We start from the raw sequence: 27,435 nt of genomic DNA on the forward strand, positions 1-27,435 counted from the left end.
GCTTTTATCTTCACACTTCCATACACCCTACTTTGATTTCTGGGTCTCAGTGGTAATTTTAAGTCCCCAGAACTTAGTGACATCTCAAAGGCCAGTGCTGAATGACCCCTGAATTATCAAGGTACCCCTTTCTCCCATTGGTTACAGAGGGGAGACATTCGTCAGAGCAAGTCTTTTGGTCCCAAGGCACCCCTGGTCCTGGCCCTCTTGGCTCTTGGGGAAGCTTTGGGGGTTGCTTTCAATATACAACTAGAGTAATACAATTGGTTCTTTTCTCCTGGGCGCTCAGCTCAGATTTAATTGAACGGGCTCCATTCTTTTCAAAAGCCTCAGATTTGGAAATCTGATAAATTTCTGTGACTCTACATTGAGGCTACTCAAGTAAGGAATTTTGCCTTCAAACCTGCTGCACTTTGGAAATAGACTGCTCTCCTCCCGCCCCCCCACGTACCTGTTTGAAGTCTTGGTTCTTGAGGTGGAACTACTGGGAGCTGCTGGAATCTTCAACAGGTAGAGCCTAGAGAGAAGTCCTTGGGTCATTGGAGGTTGTTTCCTTGAAGAGAATTGTGGGACCTTGACCTCTTTCTCCTTCTCGTTTCTTTTTGCTTCCTGGACATGCGTTAGAAGGTTTTGCTGTACACACGCTCCTGCCATGACACACTGCCACAGGGCCAACACAACAGGACCAACTGAGACGAACTGAGATGATGGACTGGAGCCTCTAAAACTATAATCCAAAAATAAAACTTTTCTCTTTACAAGTTGATGATCTCAGACATTTTGTTATAGTAACAGAAAAATGATTAACACAAAACCTGAACTCTTTTTTAAATAAAATTAATTTCATTGAGAAATTTTTTCTATACAGCAAAATGCTCAAATATCAAAACTTGCTGATTTTTTTTAAGTCTAGCTGAAAATTAAGAAACTCTTTTTTTTTTAATTGGTGGAACTGGCGTTTGGACTCAGGACTTCACAAAACTTGATGATTTTTTGACAAAGATATATCCGCTGGGCACCACCAAGATGCATTCCCACCACCTCCAGGAAACCGTCTTGCCCCGCTGCACTCCCACCCCAGAAGCAGCAATCGCACAGATTTAAGTCATTTTAGATTTATAGTTTGTTCTCAAACGTCACATAAATAGAATCGTAACATGTACTGTGTCATGTCAGTGTTCATCTACTCAGGGTGACGTTTCTGAGTTTCATTCATATCTTTGTGGGCACGAGCCATTTGTAATGTTTTTGATTATTGAGTAGTACTCCATTGTATGACTACACTAATATTTCTGTACCCATCTTCCTGGTAATGGGCATTTGGGTTGTTTCCAGTTTGATAATAAAACTGCTACATCCATTTTTTCTGGTGCCTATGTAATAATAGTCCGTTAACTTGGGACAATTTCCCTGGAACAGCCCGAGTGGATGTCTGTCCCTTGTACATGAGGTTTTACACACCCCAGTTAGACATACACCTAGAAGCACAAAACCTCTTCATATCCTGTAGTGTTTGCACAGAACTGTGTCATGTGTGCACCTTCCAGGAAGCCTGTCCAACACGGGCCTCTCCCCTGCTCCCTTCTTTGTAGAGGCTGAACTCGCATCTGGCTCTGTGTCCTGGTCAGCCCCACGTGTGTCTCATCTCCCTGCTTAAGTGATTGGTCCCCGGATGTTAGGATCTTTGTCTGATTTGTCTCAGTGCCATGAAGCCCCAGCCAGTCATACAAGGAGCAAAAGAAGTGCTCCTCTGTGTACCCAGGTGAGCCAGGACAGTGGCTTCAGCCTGCCCTCACCAGCCCACTCAGGGTGTGGAAGTGTTCTCACCTGGCCAGGAGGTTCAGAGGCAGCCAAGGAAGGCAGGGTTAGTTTCCTGCAGCCCTCATCCTTCTGCCAACTGGATAAAGGTTTTGACCTCTTCACTAGTGTTTCCTCTTTTCTGAAGACTTTTAAAGACTGAACTATAGGGACTGCTCTCCTACTGGCTCCCTCTGTCCTGGCAGAGTCTTGAGGCCATTCTTCCTGAGTCCCTCTGTCCTGAGCCCCCACACTCATCAGGCCCCAAGTCTGTGCTCTGCGTTTTTTGTGTATGTGGTGTTAGGAATGGAACCCAGGGCCTCACATATGCCATGCAAACACCCTCCCATGCATGGAGCTACACCTCCAGGCACAGTGACCTCGTGGTCTGCATTCTTGAACTTCCAGGTCTCAACAGCACCATCCCACCCCTGAAATAAGAGCGTATTGCAGGAAGGAGATCAGGAGGACACGAGCCATGTGTCCTCTGCTCCTCTGGCAACACTTCACTGAGCCATTACGCAGAAGGCAAGATAGACAGAGGGGGCCTGGAAAGAGAAGATGATGAGGTCATCTCCTGGCTGCTGGCCTCCCCAGACGTTATGAGCAATCAGGACATTTAAATGTCGCTCATCAGTCCAAAGATCTACTACTGTGCAAACTCCCATGTTTGGGAACATATTTGTCCCCTGCTCAGTGACCTGAGAGCTAAAACCCTACTTGATGGTACCTTGGAAGAAAAGACCTCCACAGAGAAAGGTGTTTGCCAAGCAAGTACAGGTGGGCAGTGGATTCAGGCTCCAAAATGGAGCAGTTCAGACACCTTTGGAGAGGATGGGGCAGTGATGATGTACATGAAGGACAGAGGAAACTGTGCCAGGAACCATGGGATTTAACAGAACTGGGGAAGCACCAGACTCCCTCGGGATGCACACTCATCAAGATCACAGTTCCCGAGGGTTTTGGATTCAGGCAGAAGGAGAAATCATGGAGTTGGGCTTCCGGTGACATACAGCAGGCTTTGTAGAGACCAAGAAACAGTGGATGAAGCTGAGCAACCAGGCCATGGAGTTACAGGTTCCACTTGAGTTCCACTCTTTCCCCTTCCTCCACCTGGGACCTCTGTCTACAGTGATGGGTGTGACACCAGCCCAGTCATCAGGTCTGTTCTGTGACATTGATAAGATGGGACCACCAGAATTGTTACTGAGTGGATGTCAAATCTAGAGGGGGGCCAGAGCTTTTGGATGGAACCAACACAAACTCAACCGGAGCACACCTGGGCTGGGCACCTGCTCTCTGGTGGTTTGGACGGGTGATGGTTAGCTCACCTGCTAGTGAAAGAAGGCATCTTTCCCAGGTCATTTAGCTCCGTTCTTGCTTAGGATCTGGGAAGCTGCATTGAAAAAAAAAATGACCCTTAAGATAGTAAGGAAATAGAAAGCTGATGTTTTCTTAGACTGAGTCTTGGAGTGCTTTTAACTGATTTTTTTGTTTTCTAAATATTTTAAACTAGCAAAGAAAGAAGGTTTGGTTGTGGTTGAAATGATAGAGTGCTTCCCTAGCAATCTCAAGGACCTGAATTCAAACTCCAGCACTGAGAAAAGAAAGAAAGAGAAAGAAAGAGAGAGAGAGAGAGAGAGAGAGAAGGAAAGAAAGAAAGAAAGAAGTCAGGGGAGGTGTGACACACCTCTCCTGAAGTGACTGAGTTGGGTGTTAACTTCGCCTTTGGATCTGGTACTCATTTTAATTCTTTTGGCTACTAGGTTTGTATTTCTACAGTAGTGACAAACAAGTGTTAATCAAAACTTTACGATTCACTATTGTTGGGTACACAAGAGTGGGTTATGCATTCCGGGTTATAGACTGCAGCAAAGTCTAGAACTACAGAACCAATTGCTGGTCAAGATATTAGATTTGAAAGAAGTAACTCAGTGGGAGGCTGAGTTCCTCTTCCCCCCAAGCACTGAATATCCTGGGGATTTTCTGGTGCTCCTGATATCTGAGGACAGGGGAGAGTCTAAGGATTGCTCATAGATACTGCAAAAGAGCAGACTCAGTGTGGGGGCCCTGACCACGATGGGCAGCACAAGGCTGACCTTGACCTCAACACAGCCTGCTCATCTGTGCTCCTTTTAAGCAAGTGGTTATTTTTTTCCTCCTCTACCCAGGAGGGAAATGCAAAACTCACACTTGGTCTAAAATTGGGTTATGTATGAGTAAAGGGCAGAATTAATACATTTACTACTGTAGAAATACAAACCTAGTAGCAAAAGAATTAAAATGAGTACCAGATCCAAAGGTGAAGTTAACACCCAACTCAGTCACTTCAGGAGAGGTGTGTCACACCTCCCCTGACTTCTTTCTTTCTTTCTTTCCTTCTCTCTCTCTCTCTCTCTCTCTCTCTCTCTCTCTCTCTCTCTCTCTCTCTCTCTCTTTCTCTTTCTTTCTTTTCTCAGTGCTGGAGTTTGAATTCAGGTCCTTGAGATTGCTAGGGAAGCACTCTATCATTTCAACCACAACCAAACCTTCTTTCTTTGCTAGTTTAAAATATTTAGAAAACAAAAAAATCAGTTAAAAGCACTCCAAGACTCAGTCTAAGAAAACATCAGCTTTCTATTTCCTTACTATCTTAAGGGTCATTTCTCTTTGCTACAAGCAAGCAGTTGGAGAGAAACACCTGATCCATACATTTCCTGGATGAAAAACACAAGTGAGTAATGGTACCCAACACAACTCCATAAACAATTTCTTTAAAAATAATCAACTCCATCAGTTCGTTGGATTTTTTTGTTACTGTTGTTCTGTTTTGCTTTTTTGTGCTAGATTTTTAAAAATTCCTTTTCTAGGTGTCCCTGCACTGCCACCTGGAGGAACATGCCTCCCCAAGAGAGATGCAGAACATACAATGAAGACTTTCCTCCCCTGGGAGAAAATTGCTTTAAAAGTGGTTTCCATGGTTTCAGGGTGAGAGCTCATTTGAATATTTTTGTGGCATCCTTTGCCCCCTCCCAAGTTGGCTGACTGGTTAATGCTCACAGTTACTTCTTGCGTTGCTATTCTATTCATCTCCAACTTCTGCTGGGGCTGGAACTGAACACTTGTTGATGGAAGGCACATAGGGAGGGGAGGGAGATGGAGGCAGGGCCTATGCTCAGCAGGTCACAATATGGTGAGGGAGACCAGGCTGGGGACAGAATAGCACATGGACCAGACATGTTTCAAGAGCTTGGTGGAGGCAAAGCCCTGGGTGCCAGGAAAGGAGGGAACAGGAAAGCAAGAAAAACACTGCTACTGAGGATGCATCATGCCCTTGAGGCAAAACCTGAAACTGAAGAGAGAGCACCCTAGGAGCTGTTTCCTCACAAGGCTACCATCCTGGTGGAAGCAGGCCGCTGGGTGTCCATGCCAGATTGGAGGTGGCCCAGGGTCCAAGGTCAGCTGCTTATAGAAGAGAAGTGCCAGGCTCCGCAAACAAGAGTCACAGAAATGCAGGATGCTCAGCTAAATTTGCATTTCTGATAGTGAATCGAACTTTTAGTATAAGTATGTCCCATGCAATAGTTGAGATATACTTGGGATATAAAACTGTTTTGCATTGCTTATCTGAAATTCAAATTCACCCTGGCCTCTGATACGTTCTGAGGAACATGTGTCCTCACCAACTATCTGGGCATAAAAGTGGGCCCTCCCCACTAGGTGGACATTAAACCATTTTAGAAACTCCATCATCAGAATTTATGACCCAGTGTCCTCAAATCTGACCCTCCTGAGCAGGGGACTCCTCCCAAGTGGACAAGCAGATCTGGATGCAGGAAAGACCACACAGAACACCATCCCCCTCCATCCGTACCTGGAACTGCCCTGAGGGCCTGCTGGGGAGGGGGGTTTTCAGGGCTGGGGGTAGCGGGAGCAGCAAGTAGGACTGTGACAGGTTAGGCCACAGTGCATTTGCAGTGGCACTGAGGTCTGATGAGCCATCCACTTCTCAGGGCCCCCTGCACCGCACAGCTTTGGAGCACTGCACCTGCTCCCCTCTGACCGTGAGGCATGGTCACCCCAGTAGGAAGACTGGGCAGACTGGTCAAGGTGAAACTTGCCTTTCAGGGGGTCCTGAGGTCCCACAGCAGTGCCTGAGAAGGGTTCTTTGGAGATGCTTCCCCTGACAGCCATCACAAGACAAGGAAGGAGCTGACCTTCACACCTGCCCAGGAATGGTAATGGGGTTTGGAGCTGACACAGCCCACAGCCCACGGCCCTCAGCCCTCCCTGGAGAATGCTGCATGATCTGGGCTCAGGCAAGGTGGCAGAGAGCCTGGCTCCCAAACTGGCTCTTGGGAAAGAGACCACATGTCTAGGAAGCCTTCACAGAACTCAGCAGTGTGTGTGTGTGTGTGTGTGTGTGTGTGTGTGTGTGTGTGTGTGTGTCTGCGTGTGTGTGCACTTGCCTTGTGTGTTTGTCTCTGTGTGTCTGTGTCTCTCAGCATCTCTGCATCTGTGTGGGAAGGTGCATCTGTGTGTCTGTGGGTCTCTGTGTGTAGAGGGTGGAGGGGTGTCTGTGTGTGGGTGCAGGTGTGAATGTCTGTATATCTATCTCTGTGTCTGTATGTGTGTGTGAATATGTCTGTCTGGTGTGAGTCTGTGTACATGTCTATCTATGTGTGTCTCTGTGTGCTTGTGTGTCTGTAAGTGTGTCTGTCTGTCTGTGTGTCTCTACATGCTGTATGTATGCCTGTCTGTCCATATCTGTCTCGTTGTGCCTGTGTGTCTCGGTGTGGTGTGTCTATGTGCCTCTGTGCCTGTGTGTCCCTGTGTGCCTATATGTGTGTGCCTGTCTACACATGTCTTTGTATATCTGTGTGTTTGTGTGCCTGTGTTTCTGTGTGTGTGTGTGCCTGTGTCTATGTCTATGTGTCCCCATGTCTTTCTCTGTCTTTGTGTGTGTCTATGCTGGTCAGTGGTTTCTGAGTGCACACACGTTTGTGCTGGGCCCAGGGCAGATTCCCACACATTGCCCTTGGAATCCCCGCCTCAGAGCCGTGGAGCAGAAGGAAACCGTCCCCTGTGACTTATGGTTACAGGCACAGGTCCTGGTGGTTCCTGTCTCTAACCTTCAGTCTTGGGGCGCAGCTGCAACGGGCAGGGGCCGGGGCAGGGGGTGGAGAGTGGTTTCCAGTTGAGTCACACTGTCAGCTCCAGGCCAGGCAGTTTCTCCAGCCAAGGCTGCTGCTGGTCGGGCGGCCATGAGCTGCTGGAGTCTTGGTTTGCCTGGAACCCAACAGTAAATAAACAGGAAATTCCCAGGCATCTTGTAAAAATGAGTTGGTGAAATGGACGCTCTTAAGAAAAATCAGAGATCATAATTCTCACTTCCCTTCCAGGCTCACTTTTTCCCAAAGACATGTTTTTATAAAGTTGTGAATGGATTTGAAACACATATAATAGAAGGACACAGAAAGCCAGCATCGAGTGGACTGATTCATGATTTAGTTAAAGAAAACATAGCAGTGCAAGGAATTGATGTCTGTACACACACACCCAAGGCAGCCACAGGGTATGGTGTGCTGTGCGTCCTTCCAGATGCCCAGGTATGTGTGAGAATGTTTATGGGGTGTTCTCATGCCCATGGGAGCATGCTATGTACATATTAAAATGTCTGGATCTGTGGAGTCCTGCTTTTTGGAGCAGACACGTGTCACTGTGTGAACAGATGAGACTTTGTGAAATTGTCCCTGATTGGTGGGCATTGAGCATTTCCCAGATTTTGTCACAGCATCACTATAGGAAAACCTTGTCATTTGTCTCTGCTCAATTGTGAGGGCACATTTTCAGATTAAAACTCCACAGAAGAGCCGGGCACTGTGATGTATGCCTGTAATCCTGGCACTTGGGAGGCTAAAGTAGAACATCATGAGTTTGAGGCCAGGCTCAGCTACATAGTGAGAACTTTTCTCTCTCTCTCTCTCTCAAAAAATTTTACAGAATATATCACTAAGTGATGTCACTCATTGAGTGAATGATATTGCTGGTGCCATCCAAAATGGAGATGAGTGGAGGCCAATGAGTAGCCAGAAACCAGCTGCAACGCTACTGATTTCAGTTCCCGTCCCACTGGGAGATCAGAGTCAAGTGACAAGTGTCCACCTACACCCATACCACCTCAGGGAGGATGGGGGAGGGGAGAGCTGGGAAGACACCCAGTTATCTAATGAGGCAATGATCACTCCTGTGAGGCCCTGCTCATCTGAGATCTGGCTGAGAAGACAGAAAGGCACCAAATCCAGTCTCCCAGTTTATGTTACAGCCCAAGGGCAGGAAGTGGCTAGCAGGAGCCAGCCACCCCAAGAGTGGGAAGAGCTTCCTTCCCTGTACCTAGAAGAGTGGAGTGCCTGCAGCCAGCTCCAGGATGGTTCTCAGCCTCAGGACTGTGGTCTGAATGTGGTGTGTCCCCTCCAAAACTCATGCTGAAACTTGACTGCCATGGGACAGCATTGAAAGATGGGGCTTTAAGAGGTGATTAGGTCATTAAGGGGGATTAATGCAGTTCTTGCAGGACTGGATTCCTTATCACAACAGCAGGGTGTTCCCAACTGAGGCCACCCCTTGTGTTTTGTCTCTTTTAAATCTCCTGGCTTGTTCTTCTGCTTTTCTGCCATGAGTTGAAGCAACACAAGGTCCTCACTAGAAGCCAAGCAGATGCTGGCACCATGTTCTTAGACTTCCCAGCCTGTAGAACCATGAACCAAAATATACCTCTATTCTTTATAAATCACCCAGTCTCCCATATTGTGTTATAGCAACTGAAAACTGACTAAAACACTCATTATCTTTCTTCTCGAGCTCAGTTTGTTCCTTCCACAGTTGGCCACAGTAATGGAGCCTGTCTGCTGTTTCACATTCCCTACTTTGTCAGGGCCAAGCTTCCCTAGCACAGGAGGTTGCTGTGGGCAGGATTTTCAGGACAAAATGAGGCAGGCTAAATTAGGGAAAGATCGGGACTCATAGAAAAATATTACGCCTTCAATTAACCACGCTTTGGCTCAGGAACCACCCTCACCTGGTCAGGAACCACCATGCTCCTCCCTACTCCCTGATTATTGGATGAGAATCTCCTTGTTCTCCTCTAGGTTTTAAAAGCACCTGAAGAGCAGAAGCATGCACTCTCGGCCTTTGGACTCCATCTGGCCCCACTGCTCCCCTTTGTATTTTCTTTTCCTAACTTTTAATAAATTCCCTTTACACCCACGGGTCCTGCCAAGGATTCCTCCCAGTGGGACACAAAGAATTTGGAAGTCTTCTGATGACAGACTGCACCAGCACTGTTAATGTTTTGTGGCAAAGCCAGTCAGGGGAAATGGTGAGCCCCCAGGACTCTGCACAGTGTCTGTCTGTCCAATGCATGCTAGCCCCATGGCTTTGGTTTCTCAGAGAACACTCATGCAGAGCTTCCTGCATCCCACAGTTTCCTTCCAGGGCAAGCCACTTTAAAACCATAAAGTAAAACCAGTAAGTGCCCTTACTGCCCCCCCCACCCCCCTTCTCCCTTCTCTCTTCTCCCTTTCTGACCCCCGGCCCAGGCAGAGGAGGCATGCTAACAATAGCGCTGGTTCCTCTTTGCTCATCCTCCACCATAACCTTTCCCATACTATGGGCATTTGGCTGGTGAGTGGGGGGCATGCCCCACTCAACCAGCCTCAGACTTTGTCTCTAAAGTGAGAACAATGGGGTCAGGTTTTAAGGTTAAAATATTTACTAAGAAATCCTAGTTTTGCTACATTGATCAAACGAGATAAAGAAGGACATTCCATACTAATAAAAGGGGAAATAGACCAAAAGGAAATAATAATCATCAATCTGTACGCACCCAATGTCAACGCACCCAATTTCATCAAACATACCCTGAAAGACCTAAAAGCATATATAAACGCCAACACAGTGGTTGTGGGAGACTTTAACACTCCATTATCATCAATAGATAGGTCATCCAAACAAAAACTCAATAAAGAAATCCAAGATCTAAAATATGCAATAGATCAAGTGGACCTAGTAGATGTCTACAGAACATTTCATCCAACCTCTACACAATATACATTCTTCTCAGCAGCCCATGGAACCTTCTCCAAAATAGATCATATCCTAGGGCACAAAGCAAGCCTCAGCAAATATAAGAAAATAGAAATAATACCATGCATACTATCTGACCACAATGCAGTAAAAGTAGAACTCAACAACAAAAGTAAAGACAAAAAACATGCAAACAGCTGGAAACTAAATAACTCATTACTTAATGAAGAATGGATCATCGATGCAATAAAAGAGGAAATTAAAAAGTTCCTAGAAGTCAATGAAAATGAAAACACAACCTACCAGAACCTATGGGACACAGCTAAGGCAGTCTTGAGAGGAAAGTTTATAGCCATGAGTGCATATATTAAAAAGATTGAAAGATCCCAAATCAATGACCTAATGATACATCTCAAACTCCTAGAAAAACAAGAACAAGCAAATCCCAAAACAAATAGAAGGAGAGAAATAATAAAAATAAGAGCTGAAATCAACGAAATAGAAACCAAAAAAACCATACAAAGAATTAATGAAACAAAAAGTTGGTTCTTTGAAAAAATAAACAAGATCGATAGACCCCTGGCAAACCTGACTAAAATGAGGAGAGAAAAAACCCAAATTAGTAGAATCAGGAATGCAAAAGGGGAGATAACAACAAACACCATGGAAGTCCAGGAAATCATCAGAGACTACTTTGAGAACCTATATTCAAATAAATTTGAAAATCTAAAAGAAATGGACAGATTTCTAGATACATATGATCATCCAAAACTGAACCAAGAGGAAATCAATCACCTGAATAGACCTATAACACAAAATGAAATTGAAGCAGCAATCAAGAGTCTCCCCAAAAAGAAAAGTCCAGGACCTGATGGATTCTCTGCTGAATTCTATCAGACCTTTAAAGAAGAACTGATACCAACCCTCCTTAAACTGTTCCATGAAATAGAAAGGGAAGGAAAACTGCCAAACACATTTTATGAAGCCAGTATTACACTTATCCCAAAACCAGGCAAAGACACCTCCAAAAAGGAGAACTATAGGCCAATCTCCTTAATGAACATTGATGCAAAAATCCTCAACAAAATAATGGCAAATTGAATTCAGCAACACATCAAAAAGATTATTCACCACGACCAGGTAGGCTTCATCCCAGGGATGCAGGGGTGGTTCAACATATGAAAATCAATAAACGTAATAAACCACATTAACAGAAGCAAAGACAAAAACCACTTGATCATCTCAATAGATGCAGAAAAAGCCTTTGATAAGATCCAACATCATTTCATGATAAAAGCTCTAAGAAAACTAGGAATAGAAAGAAAGTTCCTCAACATTATAAAAGCTATATATGACAAACCTACAGCCAGCATTATACTTAACGGAGAAAAATTAAAACCATTCCCTCTAAAATCAGGAACCAGACAAGGATGCCCACTATCTCCACTCCTATTCAACATAGTACTGGAATTCCTAGCCAGAGCAATTAGGCAAGAAGAAGGAATAAAAGGAATACAAATAGGTAAAGAAACTGTCAAAATATCCCTATTTGCAGACGACATGATCCTATACCTTAAAGACCCAAAAAACTCTACTCAGAAGCTTCTAGACATCATCAATAGCTATAGCAAGGTAGCAGGATATAAAATCAACATAGAAAAATCATTAGCATTTCTATACACTAACAATGAGCAAACGGAAAAAGAATGTATGAAAACAATTCCATTTACAATAGCCTCAAAAAAAATCAAATACCTAGGTGTAAACCTAACAAAAGATGTGAAAGACCTCTACAAGGAAAACTATACACTTCTGAAGAAAGAGATTGAGGAAGACTATAGAAAGTGGAGAGATCTCCCATGCTCATGGATTGGTAGAATCAACATAGTAAAAATGTCTATACTCCCAAAAGTAATCTACATGTTTAATGCAATTCCCATCAAAATTCCAATGACATTCATTAAAGAGATTGAAAAATCTACTGTTAAATTTATATGGAAACACAAGAGGCCACGAATAGCCAAGGCAATACTCAGTCAAAAGAACAATGCAGGAGGTATCACAATACCTGACTTCAAACTATATTACAAAGCAATAATAATAAAAACAGCATGGTACTGGCACAAAAAGAGACATGAAGACCAGTGGAACAGAATAGAGGATCCAGATATGAAGCCACACAACTATAAGCAACTTATCTTTGACAAAGGAGCTAAAAATATACGATGGAGAAATAGCAGCCTCTTCAACAAAAACTGCTGGGAAAACTGGTTAGCAGTCTGCAAAAAACTGAAACTAGATCCATGTATATCACCCTATACCAAGATTAACTCAAAATGGATCAAGGATCTAAATATCAGACCACAAACTCTTAAGCTGATACAAGAAAGAGTAGGAAATACTCTGGAGTTAGTAGGTATAGGTAAGAACTTTCTCAATGAAACCCCAGCAGCACAGCAACTAAGAGATAGCATAGATAAATGGGACCTCATAAAACTAAAAAGCTTCTGTTCATCAAAAGAAATGGTCTCTAAACTGAAGAGAACACCCACAGAGTGGGAGAAAATATTTGCCAACTATACATCAGACAAAGGACTGATAACCAGAATATACAGGGAACTTAAAAAACTAAATTCTCCCAAAACTAATGAACCAATAAAGAAATGGGCAGGTGAACTAAACAGAACTTTCTCAAAAGAAGAAATTCAAATGGCCAGAAAACACATGAAAAAATGCTCACCATCTCTAGCAATAAAGGAAATGCAAATTAAAACCACACTAAGATTCCACCTCACCCCTGTTAGAATAGCCATCATCAGCAACACCACCAACAACAGGTGTTGGCAAGGATGCGGGGAAAAAGGAACCCTCTTACACTGTTGGTGGGAATGTAGACTAGTACAACCACTCTGGAAAAAAATTTGGAGGCTACTTAAAAAGCTGGACATGGATCTACCATTTGATCCAGCAATACCACTCTTGGGGATATACCCAAAAGGCTGTTACTCCAGAGGCACCTGCACATCCATGTTTATTGCGGCACTATTCACAATAGCCAAGTTATGGAAACAGCCAAGATGCCCCAGCACTGACGAATGGATTAAGAAAATGTGGTATCTATACACAATGGAATTTTATGCAGCCATGAAGAAGAACGAAATGTTATCATTCGCTGGTAAATGGATGGAATTGGAGAACATCATTCTGAGTGAGGTTAGCCTGGCTCAAAAGACCAAAAATCGTATGTTCTCCCTCATATGTGGACATTAGATCAAGGGCAAACACAACAAGGGGATTGGACTATGAGCACATGATAAAAGCGAGAGCACACAAGGGAGGGGTGAGGATAGGTAAGACACCTAAAAAACTAGCTAGCATTTGTTGCCCTTAATGCAGAGAAACTAAAGCAGATACCTTAAAGCAACTGAGGCCAATAGGAAAAGGAGACCAGGAACTAGAGAAAAGGTTAGATTAAAAAGAATTAACCTAGAAGGTAACACCCACGCACAGGAAATCAATGTGAGTCAATGCCCTGTATAGCTATCCTTATCTCAACCAGCAAAACCCCTTGTTCCTTCCTATTATTGCTTATACTCTCTCTACAACAAAATTAGAGATAAGGGCAAAATAGTTTCTGCTGGGTATTGAGGGGGGGAGCGGGAGGGGGTGGAGTGGGTGGTAAGGGAGGGGGTGGGGTCAGGGGGGAGAAATAAACCAAGCCTTGTATGCACATATGAATAATAAAAGAAAAATGAAAAAAAAAAAAAAAAAAGAAATCCTAGTTTTGGATCCTTTTGGCCTCCAGAGTCATTTTCTGAGTTTGGGTCACTGTCTTGTTAAGAGAGACATTGAGCGATCTACTGGCTCCTGTCTAACTGATGGAGAATTTCTGTTTGAGATTCTTAGCTTTTGGTCTGTCTAGCTCCTAAGTTTGGGTCTTTTTTGTTAAATTCACTTTTGAAAACCTCCCTGCCCCAGGCATAGTGGATGTTGAGAGTGTGGATTACCGTAGGGGAGAGATTGGTTTTGGCATTAGGGTAGTGCCTTACTTTAGAACTTCCTGTGATAGACTTTGGGCTCTGATTATCTGATCTTAAAAAGAGATTAGTGGACTTAAAAAGTTAAATTACTTTTTAAAAATGGCAAAATCTCAATGTTCAAAAGGTAACAAAATATATGATGTAGTTTGAAAGGTTATCTAAATTAATTCCTAAAATCAATAGTTAGTAAAGTAACTTAAAGCTAGCATCTAATTCTATCTTAAAGATATTCTACTCTTAGTATTCTAAACTTGTTTAAGGTCCTTTCCAAACTGGATCTGTAAGTGGCTGGGTTCTATAGGATTTGGATTCCTGGCTTTCTAGGTAATAACAAAGCCTCTTTATAAGACAACCCAGATCTGATTATAAACACCTGAAGTAAACTGGCCAACACAAAAAGCCCCTCAAAGCTTAGAGGTTTACATTTGCCCTAGCACTAGTAATCCTAAATTTAGATAAGCCTTTAAAACTAAAAGACAGGACATTATATTCTAAGAGGGAAAGTTCTGCAGCCTATGGTTATTTAGTCTTTTCATTAGCATGCCTAGTTTATATGGTCACCTGTCTCTCAGGAGGAGCTGTCTTTTATTTCTATAGCAGATTGCTGTTTTGAACCTGTATGTTGCATGTGACGTGTCTTTGTATTCCATTTGAGAGACCTTTTGGAGAGACCATGTGGTCACAGGAAATGCTGCCATCATGATGGGGCCACACCACCTCTCCCTGGGGATAGGACTCCATCTTGCAATCCTCTAGGAAAATTATAACATACTTGTGATTAAAATTCTCTAAATTAATATAGTTTTATACATGTTGGTTTTGATACATTAAGGATTAAGACATTAATCCTGTTAAGGGTTGGACAAAGATAGAGTATGTGTTTTAAAGATCTGTTGTAAACTACTTAGGAATCTAGCTGACTAATCTACTAAAGATAACAACAAAGAAATGGTTTGTTTAAGAGTGCACTCTGAATTAATGCTTGTTTTGAATTAATGTTTGAATTAATGATTGTTGTGTGTGTCATTGTGTGCTTTCTGTGTATGTCTTAGTCTGTCTCCTACAGACATACTGTGGCCACTGAATTATTGAGCTCATCTCTGCGTGCTTATATTTTTTGGCAAGCCTCTACGCCACTTTTATAAAGCTAATGTGCACAACTGTCTCAAAAGTTATCTGAAGTACTAATCCCCACCAGGCCTAACTATCCTCTGCTTTACGACTAAAATAAAACTTATGGACAATAGTCCATTTTATTCTATCATGAGCATAATTTATATTTAACTCTTTTATAATTAGGTTTATTGATCCATGCATTCTTGTAAATTGCTATTATTAAAAAGATGGTTTAAAAACAGTGTTATCTAAGTTAGGATTTTTAATGTATGTTTAAAAATGGATTTTTATTTATCAAAATAACTATCAGGGATTTTGGGTGCTATAGGAGGACACAAAATTTTGCCAAAACCAAACCAAAGTTCACCCTCTGGATAGGATGATAAAACCTTAAATTTTTAGGAGTCTAATATGTTGTTTTTGATATTAGCCTCTTTGCTCGGTGTATAATTCTCTCATAGTTAGGTTGGTATTCAGGATCAGCCTCCCATTTAGGAGCCTTCATGCAGGGGTAAAAGAGACTGGTCCCTTGGAGAATGGTGGGAAGTCAGGCTACCCTGCAGCTTGTTCATGCAGAGACATCTGCAGGAAGCCTTCTTAGGCAAGCCAGGTCAGGAGAACCTGCACTGAAACTTCCAAGGTATAAGAGCAGTGCCTTGAAGATCTTGGAACTGATCTTACTCACTCTCTCTCTCTCTCTCCCTCTCTCTCAAAGGGCAACCTTCCTCCTTTCCTTTCCCATTCTCCCTCCCTACACCAGCCAGCATAGGGAGTTCCACTCAGGAGCTCTCCTGCCAGAGTGGAGGGGTGAATGGATTCTCCCCTTCCCCTTTCCCTCTCTTCTCTCTCTCTCCATCAGCCACCATAGGGGAAGCCAACATAGTCACTCGGCTGTGTCCTTAAGTACTGGGAGTGCTTTGATCCTGCCAACAAAAACAAAAAAATTATGACAAGCTCACTACATTCCCCATTTGAAATTATTTACTATTCTTTGCATCCTGCCTAAATTGATCTCTTGCCAGACACAAAAACCCTAAGGTATTTTTCTGATAACACTGAAGAAACTAAGTTTAAATGAAGTAAAAACTCTTTTAAATGGTTCTAATACTGCTAGTGCCTTGTATCTAAATGTTACACAGTCATTTACAGAGTTAAAAATGTATATATGTAAACAGTGATAGTTCTTTTACCTAAGGTGCATGATATCTAATAAGGTCTTTGACATTTCTGCTCTTTATGACAAATGCTAAATGTCAGGCCATTTAGGCCTGACATCTGTTCGTGAGATAAACATTGGTTTATCTGGCATTGGCTAGATAAACATTGTTTTATGCAATTTTTGAACATTAAAACAGGAATTATTTGAAATTACTGACACTGCATTCTCCTAACCACTGGAAAATTTAGGGCTTTAAATTGTTAGTACTGTATTGACAGTACTGACAAATACTAACTTGTCACTTTACTTAACCAAAATTCAAGGTTTAAACTGTGATGGTGCTACTGGCTCCCTTATAAGTTATGTCTTTGTCTTCTTCAGGTATATAAGCCTTCTGAAATAGTTATAAAAAGACACTGTACCAAGTTGTTGTCTTAGCTTCTTTTACAAATTTGTGTATATTTTCCCAATTGCAATAAGAGAGGTTTAGTAATTCTGTATATGATTTAAAGTAATTAGACTGTTACATTAATTGCTTAACCATTAATCATGGTTACTTTAAGTTTTGTCATTACAGTTCTGATCATTTACAGAAAAATAACTTACAAGGGCTTATCTGTCAACCAGGACAGACAGTCTTAATTATTGGAGTCATTTTGCATTTTCTTCATAAAAACTTTATAACTGTTGTCTGCTGACACTTTACAGCAATTTAAAGGTGTCATACATCCCCCATGGGACAATTAGATTTAATTAAGCCCAGCCTACGAGACATTTTTTCAATAAATCTCTTTATTGTTTAATTTGGCCAGAAAGGTCACATTGGCACTGACTTCTGATCTGCTTGATATGTTACTCCCCCTCCTCCATGGGACAAAATCTGACTTTCTGGAAGAAGCTATGACTTTCTGGGAGAAGTTACTCCTGCTCCTAGGGACAAAACTGCCAAATTGGCAGAATCTTCAGAGATGACTGTTCAGAGAAGCAGTTTAAGAGGACGCAACCCCTGAATGGTCCATGTCTCCAACTTCTTAGAGAAACAAGAGCCACCTGAGATGGTTCAAAGGACTATACAAAGGAGGGGACTTATCCAGATCCAGATGGAGTCAATTATGCCAGACTTCTAAAAGTAACCAAAGCCAAGGGACTTTAAAAGGGAGGCTCTTATGCATGTGCTCTAATACTTAAGCTTCCATTCTGACAAAAGGCAAATTCATGTCTTTGGCCAAGGCCTTCTGTTTAAGTGAAGGCAACATAATTTTCAGTGGTATCTAACTTCTGCCTAGGGACACTATGAGTCTTCTTTCTGTATAGAACTGACTCATTGATGTTTACCTTCTAATTGGACTGGCACCTGGCCCCAGTATGCCTGGCCTCTAACATAGATAATACCCCAAATGACTAGTGCTTAACTGCCCACTATGGTGGAGTCCAAACAGAGGGCCATCTAAGAGTTAAAAATATCTACAGATATAAACACCTATAAACAAAGTAACTATAAGACTCTCTGTCACTCTTCCTGCTGCAGCTGGCAGGGCCCCTTCTAATGTTTGTATCATTGTTAGTGTCCGGGTTTTGCCTTCGAAGCCAGATTTCTCTTCCAGAAAAAAAAGGCTTTAGGACCTGAATCATGAGCGAACAGGGCTATCGAGCTCTACAAATGAACGAGCTCTCTCCATGAGGAAACTTAATTGTAATGAACAAGAATTCAGGCACCTTGGTCCAAATGAGCCCCAAGGGAAAAAAACAGGAGAGAAATTTTCCCCTTTTAGGTAGGGTCATCTGCCCTTTGTCAGCTCGAAACAGATACTGACAATGGATCACCACCCCCTTCAGCATCCCCCCAGAAAAGAATTTTTTACAATAGTGCCTCATGGGGAATTTGAGGCAGGCTAAATTAGGGAAAGATTGGGACTCACAGAAAAATATTACATCTTAGATTAACCAGGTGAGGGGAACCACCCTCACCTGGCCAGGAACTGCCATGCCCCTCCCCAATCACTGATTATTGGATGGGAATCTCCTTGTTCTTCCCTTTCCATAGGTTAGCATAGGTTTTAAAAGCATCTGAAGAGCGAAACCCGCTCTCTCAGCCAGCAGACTCCACCTGGGCCCCACCATGCTCCCCTTTGTATTTTTCTTTCCTAACTTTTAATAAACTCCCTTTACACCCATGTGTCCTGTCATGGATTCTTTCCACTGGGATACAAAGAATTTAGAAGTTTTCTGATTACAGACTGCACCAGCACCTTTAATAAAAATAGGTAGCTAAGCCTCCAGCAAGGACCCATGATGCCTTCTGCTGCTTCAGGGGTCTATCATGGGGTTCCTTCCACTCCCATATTCCCTGCTTAGTGCATTCTGGTGGCACAGACCAGACTTGAACAAACCTGAGTCAGCAGAGGGGATCCACTGGGAGATAGGTGGATCTCAAGGCCCAGATAGATAACCAGATGCAGGCTTGGGGAACCATCACCCAAGGCGCTGTCTTCCTCCAGAGTTGTTAAGAGATGACTGAGAAAGAACACAATGACAGCATCTGCTTCCCACACCCTGGACCTAGAACTTCCTCCTACCCAGCTGTGCATTTGAACAGTGAGGAAGTTGTTGAGATGGACTGTCTCTTCGGAAATTTCTTTTTGAAATTTTGAATGCAATCATGTATTCTCTGACCATGATGAAATCAAAATAGAAATCAAGATTGAAAGCAAAACAAGAGCTAAAACACTGAGAATTGGGCAATACAGATCCTCATAATCCAGTATCAAAGAGGACGTCTCAAAGAAAAATGGTAACAAACATGAAAGAAAATGAAAAGTGTAAGGTCCACCTTACGTGTGCACTTGAACAGGCCACAGAAGGCCCTGATATCTGGTTAAATATTATTTCTGGGTACATATGTGAGGCGTTTCTGGGAGAAATTAGCATTTGAATTGGTGGACTGCTAATGCAGGTGGCCTTCCCAGTGTGGGGCCTCATTCCACCTCGTGAGGGCCAAGTAGAACCAAAGACTGAGAAAGGTTGAGTTAACTCTGCCTGACTGCTTGAGCTGCAGTGTAGATGTCCACTCTCCATGTTCCTGCTTATCAGGCCTTCAGACTTGGGCTAAAATCTACACCATTGGCATTCCTGGTCTCAAATATTTGAACTTCACCATTGGCTTTCCTGGTCTCCAGCTTGCAGATGAGATTGTGTGTGTGTGTGTGTGTGTGTGTGTGTGTGTGTGTGTCCTATTGCTCTGTTTCTCTGCAGAATCCTGACCAGTACAAAAAACAAAAGCACAGCATATCTCAGTAATGGGATGCAGCTAAAGCAGTGATGAGTAGAAAATTTATAATACTAAAGGCTTACAGAAGAAAAGAGGGGAGGGAATTATAGCACACCAGCATGCGCAAATAAAGAGTCCTTTTACCCACTCCACAGTTGTGTTAGTCAGCTTTCCGGCAAATACCTGAAATAATGAACTTAGAAAGAGAAAAGGTTTATTTTGATACACAGTTGCTTTGGGCAACAGCACATCATGATAGGGGCACTTGGCACAGCAAAACTGAAGCAGGCTAGCAATAGAGATTTTGTGACTGTGACTGACGCCATGAAGCATGGATTTTCCCAATGCATTCCATGCTAAACTCCTTATCTCAATCCATTGCTCTTCTTTGCAGTTATAAATTTCTTTTCAAATTTCAAATCTTAGTAGTTGAAGAACCCTTTTCAATAGTAAGTCTTCTGCAGTTGTAAGACAGAAAGCCATGGGAAAGTCTGCCTCAATTACCTCTCAGGTAATTGTTTAAAACAGTAATATTGATCACATCTCACACATGTAATCAAAATACTTGAGAGCTAGCTTAAGTGCATGTGCAGAGTGCCCCATGTTGTATGACAAGACTTTGTCAATCAAACCCGTCAAGCATCCTAGCCCATTGTACAAAGACAGCCCAGATTTTTCCCATCATTTGCCCTTTCAATTTTTAAAGGCCTTTTGAAACAAAGACCTGTGCATGTGCTTCTATCTCACTGGGCTAAGGGCCACCACTAATTTCTCTGTGGAAACTTCCCTCACTTTCAATAAACTTTACATTTCCATATCTCACCTGGATTATTTTCAAGATGAGTACAAGTGCCTAGGAGTCTTCTGACTAGAACCCTTAGAGACCACATATCCAATAACAAAAACACTCTCTTCACAAGCCAGGGAGCAAAAAGAGAGAAGGAGAAAGGGGCCAAGGTCCTACAGTCCTCTTCAGGTATGCATCCCCCATGATTGGGAAACTCCTAAAGTTTCCACCACCTCCAGTAACACCATGACCTGGGAATCAAGTCTTTAATGCATGGACCTTTGCAGAACATTTAAGATCCAAATTGCAACAATGAAATTGGCAAAAACAAGCAAGCAAACAAACAAAAACACTAAACAGAGTAATAGTCCTAAAACTATACAGCAAAGAAGAAAACATCTATTCAATAAAATCTATAGTTCACCAAGAATAGCAAGAATTTGTGATATTTGAACAAAAGCCTACTACCTTTCTCATCTTTTCTCCCAACTCCTTGAGACAGAAACTCCATTTCAGATGAGAAGAGCCAAAACCACAGTGCTTCCCCATGCCATAGTCCCAGTTGGAGAGCTGTAGTGTCTTCCAAGGAAGGTCAAGTCAGCATTTCTTATACAGCCCAAGTGTGACCAAGAGGTGGAGGCTCCCTTTTGCCCACCACCACTCATGGGATGAAGACTCTACCTTGGTCACAGTGTCCTGAGGATAGTGGGGAGAGAGGTAAGGTGAGAAAACCTGAAGCAAAAAAAAAAAAAAAGAAAGAAAAGAAAAGAAAAAGAAAAACACTGACCTCCATAAACACTTGTTCAAAGGAGCCCGAGATGGATTGAATGGATGGGACTATAGACTATGGAGTAATTTATGCCCAAAGGCATTTGAAGAACAACACAGCAATCAGCCAATAGTTTATGAGGCTTAAAACTCATGGAAAGAGACAGTAAAGAGGGGGTTTGCAATGCCCAAACCATTGCAAACATGGTACTGTGTATACCTAAGGACCTCCCCTACCTATATATAAAGCAATGTCAAATGTTTAACACTAGGAGAGAGGAGGGTCAGAAGTTTATACTAAAACAACTCAGTCGTTTACCACACAAGTAAACAAGAAAATAACAAGCCCTCTGTGGAAGTTGGGGACCAGAACCCAGACTTCCTATAAGATACTATCTAAAGTATCTGAGCAAAAAAATAATGAAACAAAAATGAATCAGGGAAGTGCAATCCACACACCAGAGAAAAAACCAGAAACTTCCTATAAGAATGACTACGTATCAGATTCAACAATGACTTCAAAGAAATCATTACAATATGTTCAAAGAACTAAAGAAAACCATAGTCAAAGAAGAAAAGAATGATAGAAAAATTATTAATATCAAGAATGAAAGAAGAGCCAGGTATCAGTGGCTCATGCTTATAATCATAGCTGCTCAGGAGGCAGAGATCAGGAGGACTGCAGTTTGAAGCCAGCCCAGGTAAATAGTTTCCTGAGACCCTATCTAGACAAAACCCTTTACAGAAAAAAAAAGGCTGGTGGAGTGACTCAAGGTATAGACCCTGAGACTCAGTACCACAAAAAAATAAATAAATAAAAGATGAACTAACAATTTTATATATCCAGCAGGTATTGGAATTATAACAGGAGAATATTAGGAACAAATTTGTAAAAATAAACCTAGTGAATTAAAGAAAGCCTTCTGATATAAGATTAATATGCAAAATTCAGTAGTATTTCTGTGCACTAGAAACAAATGAAAATAAGTAAAATTTATAAAACAAGAAAAGTATGATGATAATATCACATCAAATAGAAAATATCAATAAAGGGAGAGAAAAATGTATGGACAAGTGCAAAAGCTAGAATTTGAAAGTAATGGAAATAAAAATTTACTACATGAGCTAAACAGTACATTTAAACTGGTTGAAGGAAGAATTAGCTAATTTGAAAACTGATCAACAGGAGTATGCAAAGAACAGAGAAAAAAGAAAATGAACAGAGCCTCAGATATTAAGCACACCAGCATACATCTAATGAAGAGAACAGGAGAGGAGAGAAAGGAGAAATATATTTGAAGAAATGATTGCTGAAAACTTCTGACATTGATTTTTCCATTTAACAATACTCATCCAGGATCCTCAACAAACTTCAGGCATAATAAACGCAAAGAGTGCCAAAAAACAGTAAAATGTATTGTACTAAAAATGCTAAAACCCAAAGACAAGTAGAAAATCTTGAAAATAGGAAAAGAAAAAACAACTTGTAACTTCAGTAAGGTTAACAGTTGACTTCTTATCAGAAACAATGGTGGCTAAAAGACTGTGGGAAAGATAGTTTCAAAGTACTCAAAGAAAAAAACATGAACCAAGAATCTTATAGCCGGCAAAGCTATCATCTTTCAAAAATAAAGGTGATATAAAGGCATTTTCCCAAAAAACTGATAGATTATATTGCTAGCAGACTGTACTCCCTTCCTTACAAGAAAGACTAAAAGAAGTTTTTCAGGCTGAACCAAGTAAACACAGAGATTAATTAAAACACACAAACAGCCAGGCACCAATGGCTCACGTCTGTAATCCTTCCTAATCAGGTGGCAGAGATAAGGAGGTTCATGGTTAGAAGCCGGCTCTTGGACAAATAGTTCTTGAGACCCATCACAAAAAGGGGCTGTGGAGTGCTCAAGTGATAAGTGTCTGCCTAGTGAACCAGAAACCCTGAGTTCAAACCCCAGTGCTGCCAAAAAGAAAAAAAAGCACAAATACACACAGGTATATGCAGTATACATGTTGGTAATTATATAATAATATTATATAATTATAAATGACACTACAAAATACACATTTTTTTCTTTTCTTAACAAATTTAAAAAACAGTTGTATAAGACAATATATATGCTGTGTAGTTGGACATACAGCATAAAAAAGCAATGTATTTGCCAATAATAGCCCAGAGAAAGTGGGTGGCACCATAAGTCAGTTGGGACACAGAAATGATCCCAGATGGTTACTAGAATCCACAGGAAAAACAAAGAGAACAAGAATCGGTAAGGACGGTTATCGATAAATATATATCCACTCTCCTTTCTTCTCTCAACTACCTTAAAAGACATGCAATCACAGTCCTGTTCTATACGATGACATTTCACCCCATCACGGGCTGCATGTGCTATGGTGGTCCCAAAAGATTATAATAGAGGTGAAAAGCTCCCGTCGCCTACTGAGGTCATTGACGTCTGACTGTGGTGATGTGACTCATTACCTATGCTTGTGTGAGGATGCTGGTGTCAACTAAGTTCCTGTGATGGTAGTCATATAACAGTATAGCAACGCCATCCCATACAGTACAAAATACTGATAATGACAGTATTAATGGCCAGCGATGTTACTGACGGATGCTTTTACTATGCTGTCCTTCTCATCATTATTTTAGAGTGTACTTCTACTTATTAAAAATAAAGTTGATTGTAAGATAGCCTCAGGCTGGTCCTTCAGGGAGTATTCCTAAATAAAACATTGTTGTCATAGGAGGTGACAGCTCCCTGTGTGTCACCACCCTGAAGACCTTCCCAAGAGACAGTGATACTGGTGACTCTGACCCCATGTAGAACTAATGTGTGAATTTGTGTTTTAAATCCTAACAAGAAAGTTTAAAATGTAAAAAAATAATAATATTTTAAAACAGAAAGAGCTTATAGAAGGACATTTTAAAAAGAAAATATTTTTATTTAGCTGTACAATGTATTTGTGTCTTAAGCTATTGCAAAAAACCCTCAAAAAGTTTTAAAATTGTTAAAGTCTATAGTGTCAAGAAGTTCAAGTAGGTTAAGGTTAATTCTTTGTTGAAGAAAAATGTTTAAATAAATTGAGTGTGGCACACTGTCTGTAAACTCCACGGAGACATTCAAGGCCATCACACTCACTCACCACTCCCCCACTGCCTCACCCAGAGCAGCTTCCTGTCCTGTTAGCTCTACTGATGACAAGTGCCCTGGACAGCGTGCCATTTGTATCCTTTATCCAGGATTCTTGCTGTACCTGTTATATGTTTAGATACACAAATAGTTCCTGTGTGCTACAATTGCCTGCAGTATTCAGTACACCGTGCAGATTTGAAGCCTAAGAGACACAGGCTATAATCATGGAGCCTTGGTGTATAGGAGACTGGACCATCTAGGTTTTTGCAAGCATACTCTATGTTTACGTAACAAAATCGCCAATCGATACCATTCTCAGACCTGTCCCTGCCACTGAGGAAAGTATGACTGTATACAAAGTTGAATAATTAACACTGTGTCTTTGGGTTTTAACAACAATGTAACATGTATAACAATAATATCACAAAAATGGAGAGGAGAATTATGTAGAAGTAATCCCTCTATTTATTACTGGAAGTAAGCTAGAAGAAATCTGTATTGCAAGGTTCAGCCCTGAGAGAGCACAAGCGCCTCAGTGTGGATTCACTAATCAGAGTATCAGGGGCGGGTATAAATGTACCAGGCAAATTCAACAAGCAAATGAAAGAAGTAGGCATATCAGTTTTTAAAAGCCACAGGAAATAAAATCCAAACAAAAGCAAGCAAGGAAACCTCCTTATACAACTAATGTGCGTTGATAAAAAGACTCCCAAAAACATTAAGATAGAACAAAAGTTATTTTATTTTGTAGAGGTATATACATCATGGAGAACTGCCATTCTTCTTACAAGTGAAATGCTAGTCCATTAAAATGTGTAAAATTAAAAGGTTTGTGATACAAGAGAAATTGGCACTGCAACAGTTGCCGTGGCATGTTTTACTGGGTCTCACATTTTTGGTGGAGGCAGTTGTTATGGTTTGGATCTGAAGTGTCCCCAAAGGCCATGTGTTAAAGCTTGGCTGCCAGCCTGCAGTGCTATTGGGGGGCAGTGTTACCTTAGGGGGTGGGGCCCAGAGGAAAGAGGTGAGTTCAATGGGGATGTGTTTTTGAAGAGGATGTGGGGACCATGGCTTCTTCTGCTCTTGCTCTGTACACTGCACCCTCCACAAGGTGACACCTCTGTCCCACTACACACTCCCTGCCATAATGTTCTTCCTCACTGCAGGCCAGAACCAAGTGACCATGGATTCAAACCTGAAAAACAATGAGCCAAAATAAACCATTCCTCCTTGTAAGGTGATTGTCTCAGGTATTTTGTCACAGTGACAGAAAGCTGATCACCACAACAGTATATCAAAAATCAACAGAACATTCAAACCTTGAATAATACAATCAATATTGCTGATTTAACAGACACTGGGAATGAAGTCCCTCCCTTTCCTGCACAGCACAAATGCTTGTTTAGAGACATCAGTTGTCATGTAAACCTTTAAAAAAAAATACAGAGGAATCTTTTGGAGGACCAGATACAGTCTGCTAAGCAGATGGATCAAAGGGGACACCTCAGCAGATGTTTTCTCTTTGGCCCACTGGACTGGATTTGAACGTGGAGTGACAGTGAGACCACAAGCTAAGGAATAAGGTTTTCTTGAGCATCTGGCAATTTTCTGGCCTTGGGTGAGCATCTGAGGTCACCTAACTGTTGAAGAGACTAGCCTGGGGCACAGGGATGCTCAGCTTGCTTCAGGTGACAATGTGTGGCTTAGAGCTGGCTCTCAGTCCTTGGGTGTTTCCCCTGATGTGGAAAGTGGGGGGAATCTGTGCAGTGCTGTGTCCTTGGCATTGGGGTGTGGAGAGGAGGTCACTGGGCCTTCATTATTTGAGTATAACAAAGATGTGGATATTATCCTGTAGTCACAGACTCCAGACCCATAAACCATGCCATATCAGGTTTTATATAAAACCTGAGTATTTTCCTTTCCAGCTTTTAAGCAATATTCATAAACTTTGAGAAAACCTCAACAAACACAATAAAGCAGAAAGTATATTGAGATACTAAAACCTCAGAACAATAAATCCACAAGGCAATAACTAAAGTTTGATTTTTTTAAGAGACACCAGATTTAAATCATACCTCATTGTTTAAAGTCTAACCCCTTGTAACTTACAAATAAAATCACTCTGCTAAGGAAACATCAGTTCACAGAGAAAAATGGAAATTACAGTTAGATAGATAGGAATGAGGAGGACGCTGCCTGGCAAAACTTACAGGTCATCACCAGGACTGTTTTTATTACTAAGCAAGAAGGAATGACTATAAATGAGATGAAGTCAACATAAGAAGCCAGAAAAGCCAATGGGATGGGATGGGAGACACATCTGGGTAAAAACAAAAGTAAATGAATGTGATGAGGAAAAAATATTGGGGGAGGGGGGGTTACCAGTGGTTGAGCTCTTGCCTAGCTTACTTGAGACCCTGGGTTGGATCCACAGCACACAAAAAACAGCAACAACAATAGTAGAATCTACTCTTGAAAAGTACATCTAAGGCCTGCTATAAGACAAGACTCATCACCCCCAGGGTGGGCCCACCAGGTATTTGTCCCCTCCCAGCTGTTGACATCCAGTGGGGCCTTCCCCCATTAGCAGGGGCTAGCAGGGTTTGTTTGAGATTATGCATAAATCAGACTGTCAGAGACTGGGCCGTGTGTCTAGGAGCAAGTCTGTGACCCCCTGCTGAGTCATGTCCTGAAGAAGCCTCTGGCACCAACTCATCTCATTCTGAGCCCACCCTCTTCCTGTCTAATGTAACTACTTTGTGACTTTGGATGAAGTGGGCTGGGTAGTTTGTTCTTTGTGGGTCTCAGTTTCCCCATCCTAGCCTCCTCTAACACTAGGGTGCAGAATTACCCACCACAGCATTGCTCTGCTCGTTCTGGATGTCGGTGTGACCACCCGTACACCCCCATATCAGCCCCAAATCAGGCTTCAGCAGTGGGGACAGAGAAAGACTGAGAAAGAACTCCTGGAAACAAATGGGGTCTTGAAAGCATCTCCCCAAGCTGAACCTCATGCAGTTTGAAGATTCATGAGAAAATAACTGCGTTGCTAAGCTGCTGAGTTTGGGGATGGTTTCCTGCACAGTTGTGGTGACTGGGCAAGTGTAGTAAGGAAGAAATTAAAGCGAAACCAGGATAGGAAATCACACTGACGTGTGTGTTCTTCAGTGACAAAAGGAGGGCTGGGATAATAACACACACCACACAGACAGCGGCGTGTCAGCAACAATGTCCACAAGGCGCTAAGGTGCCTAACACATGGTAGGGGTCAAGAAATAAACAGTGGCCACCCCCTCCTC

The 27,435-nt window shown here is 42.0% G+C and overlaps 1 long non-coding RNA gene across 1 annotated transcript in view; it reads right to left on the reverse strand.

The window, feature by feature from the left end:
• LOC141419247 (uncharacterized) overlaps positions 1 to 27,435 on the reverse strand; it is a 66,393-nt gene that overhangs the window by 6,758 nt on the left and 32,200 nt on the right. Inside the window, exons 2-3 of the long non-coding RNA XR_012444024.1 lie at positions 3,129 to 3,193; positions 452 to 727 (exon numbers count right to left, since the gene is read on the reverse strand). This is a non-coding gene — a long non-coding RNA (uncharacterized lncRNA). The remainder of the gene's footprint in view (positions 1 to 451; positions 728 to 3,128; positions 3,194 to 27,435) is intronic.

The sequence above is a fragment of the Castor canadensis genome, chromosome 19 (assembly GCF_047511655.1).
Source record: "Castor canadensis chromosome 19, mCasCan1.hap1v2, whole genome shotgun sequence".
NCBI classification, from domain to species: Eukaryota; Metazoa; Chordata; class Mammalia; order Rodentia; family Castoridae; genus Castor; species Castor canadensis.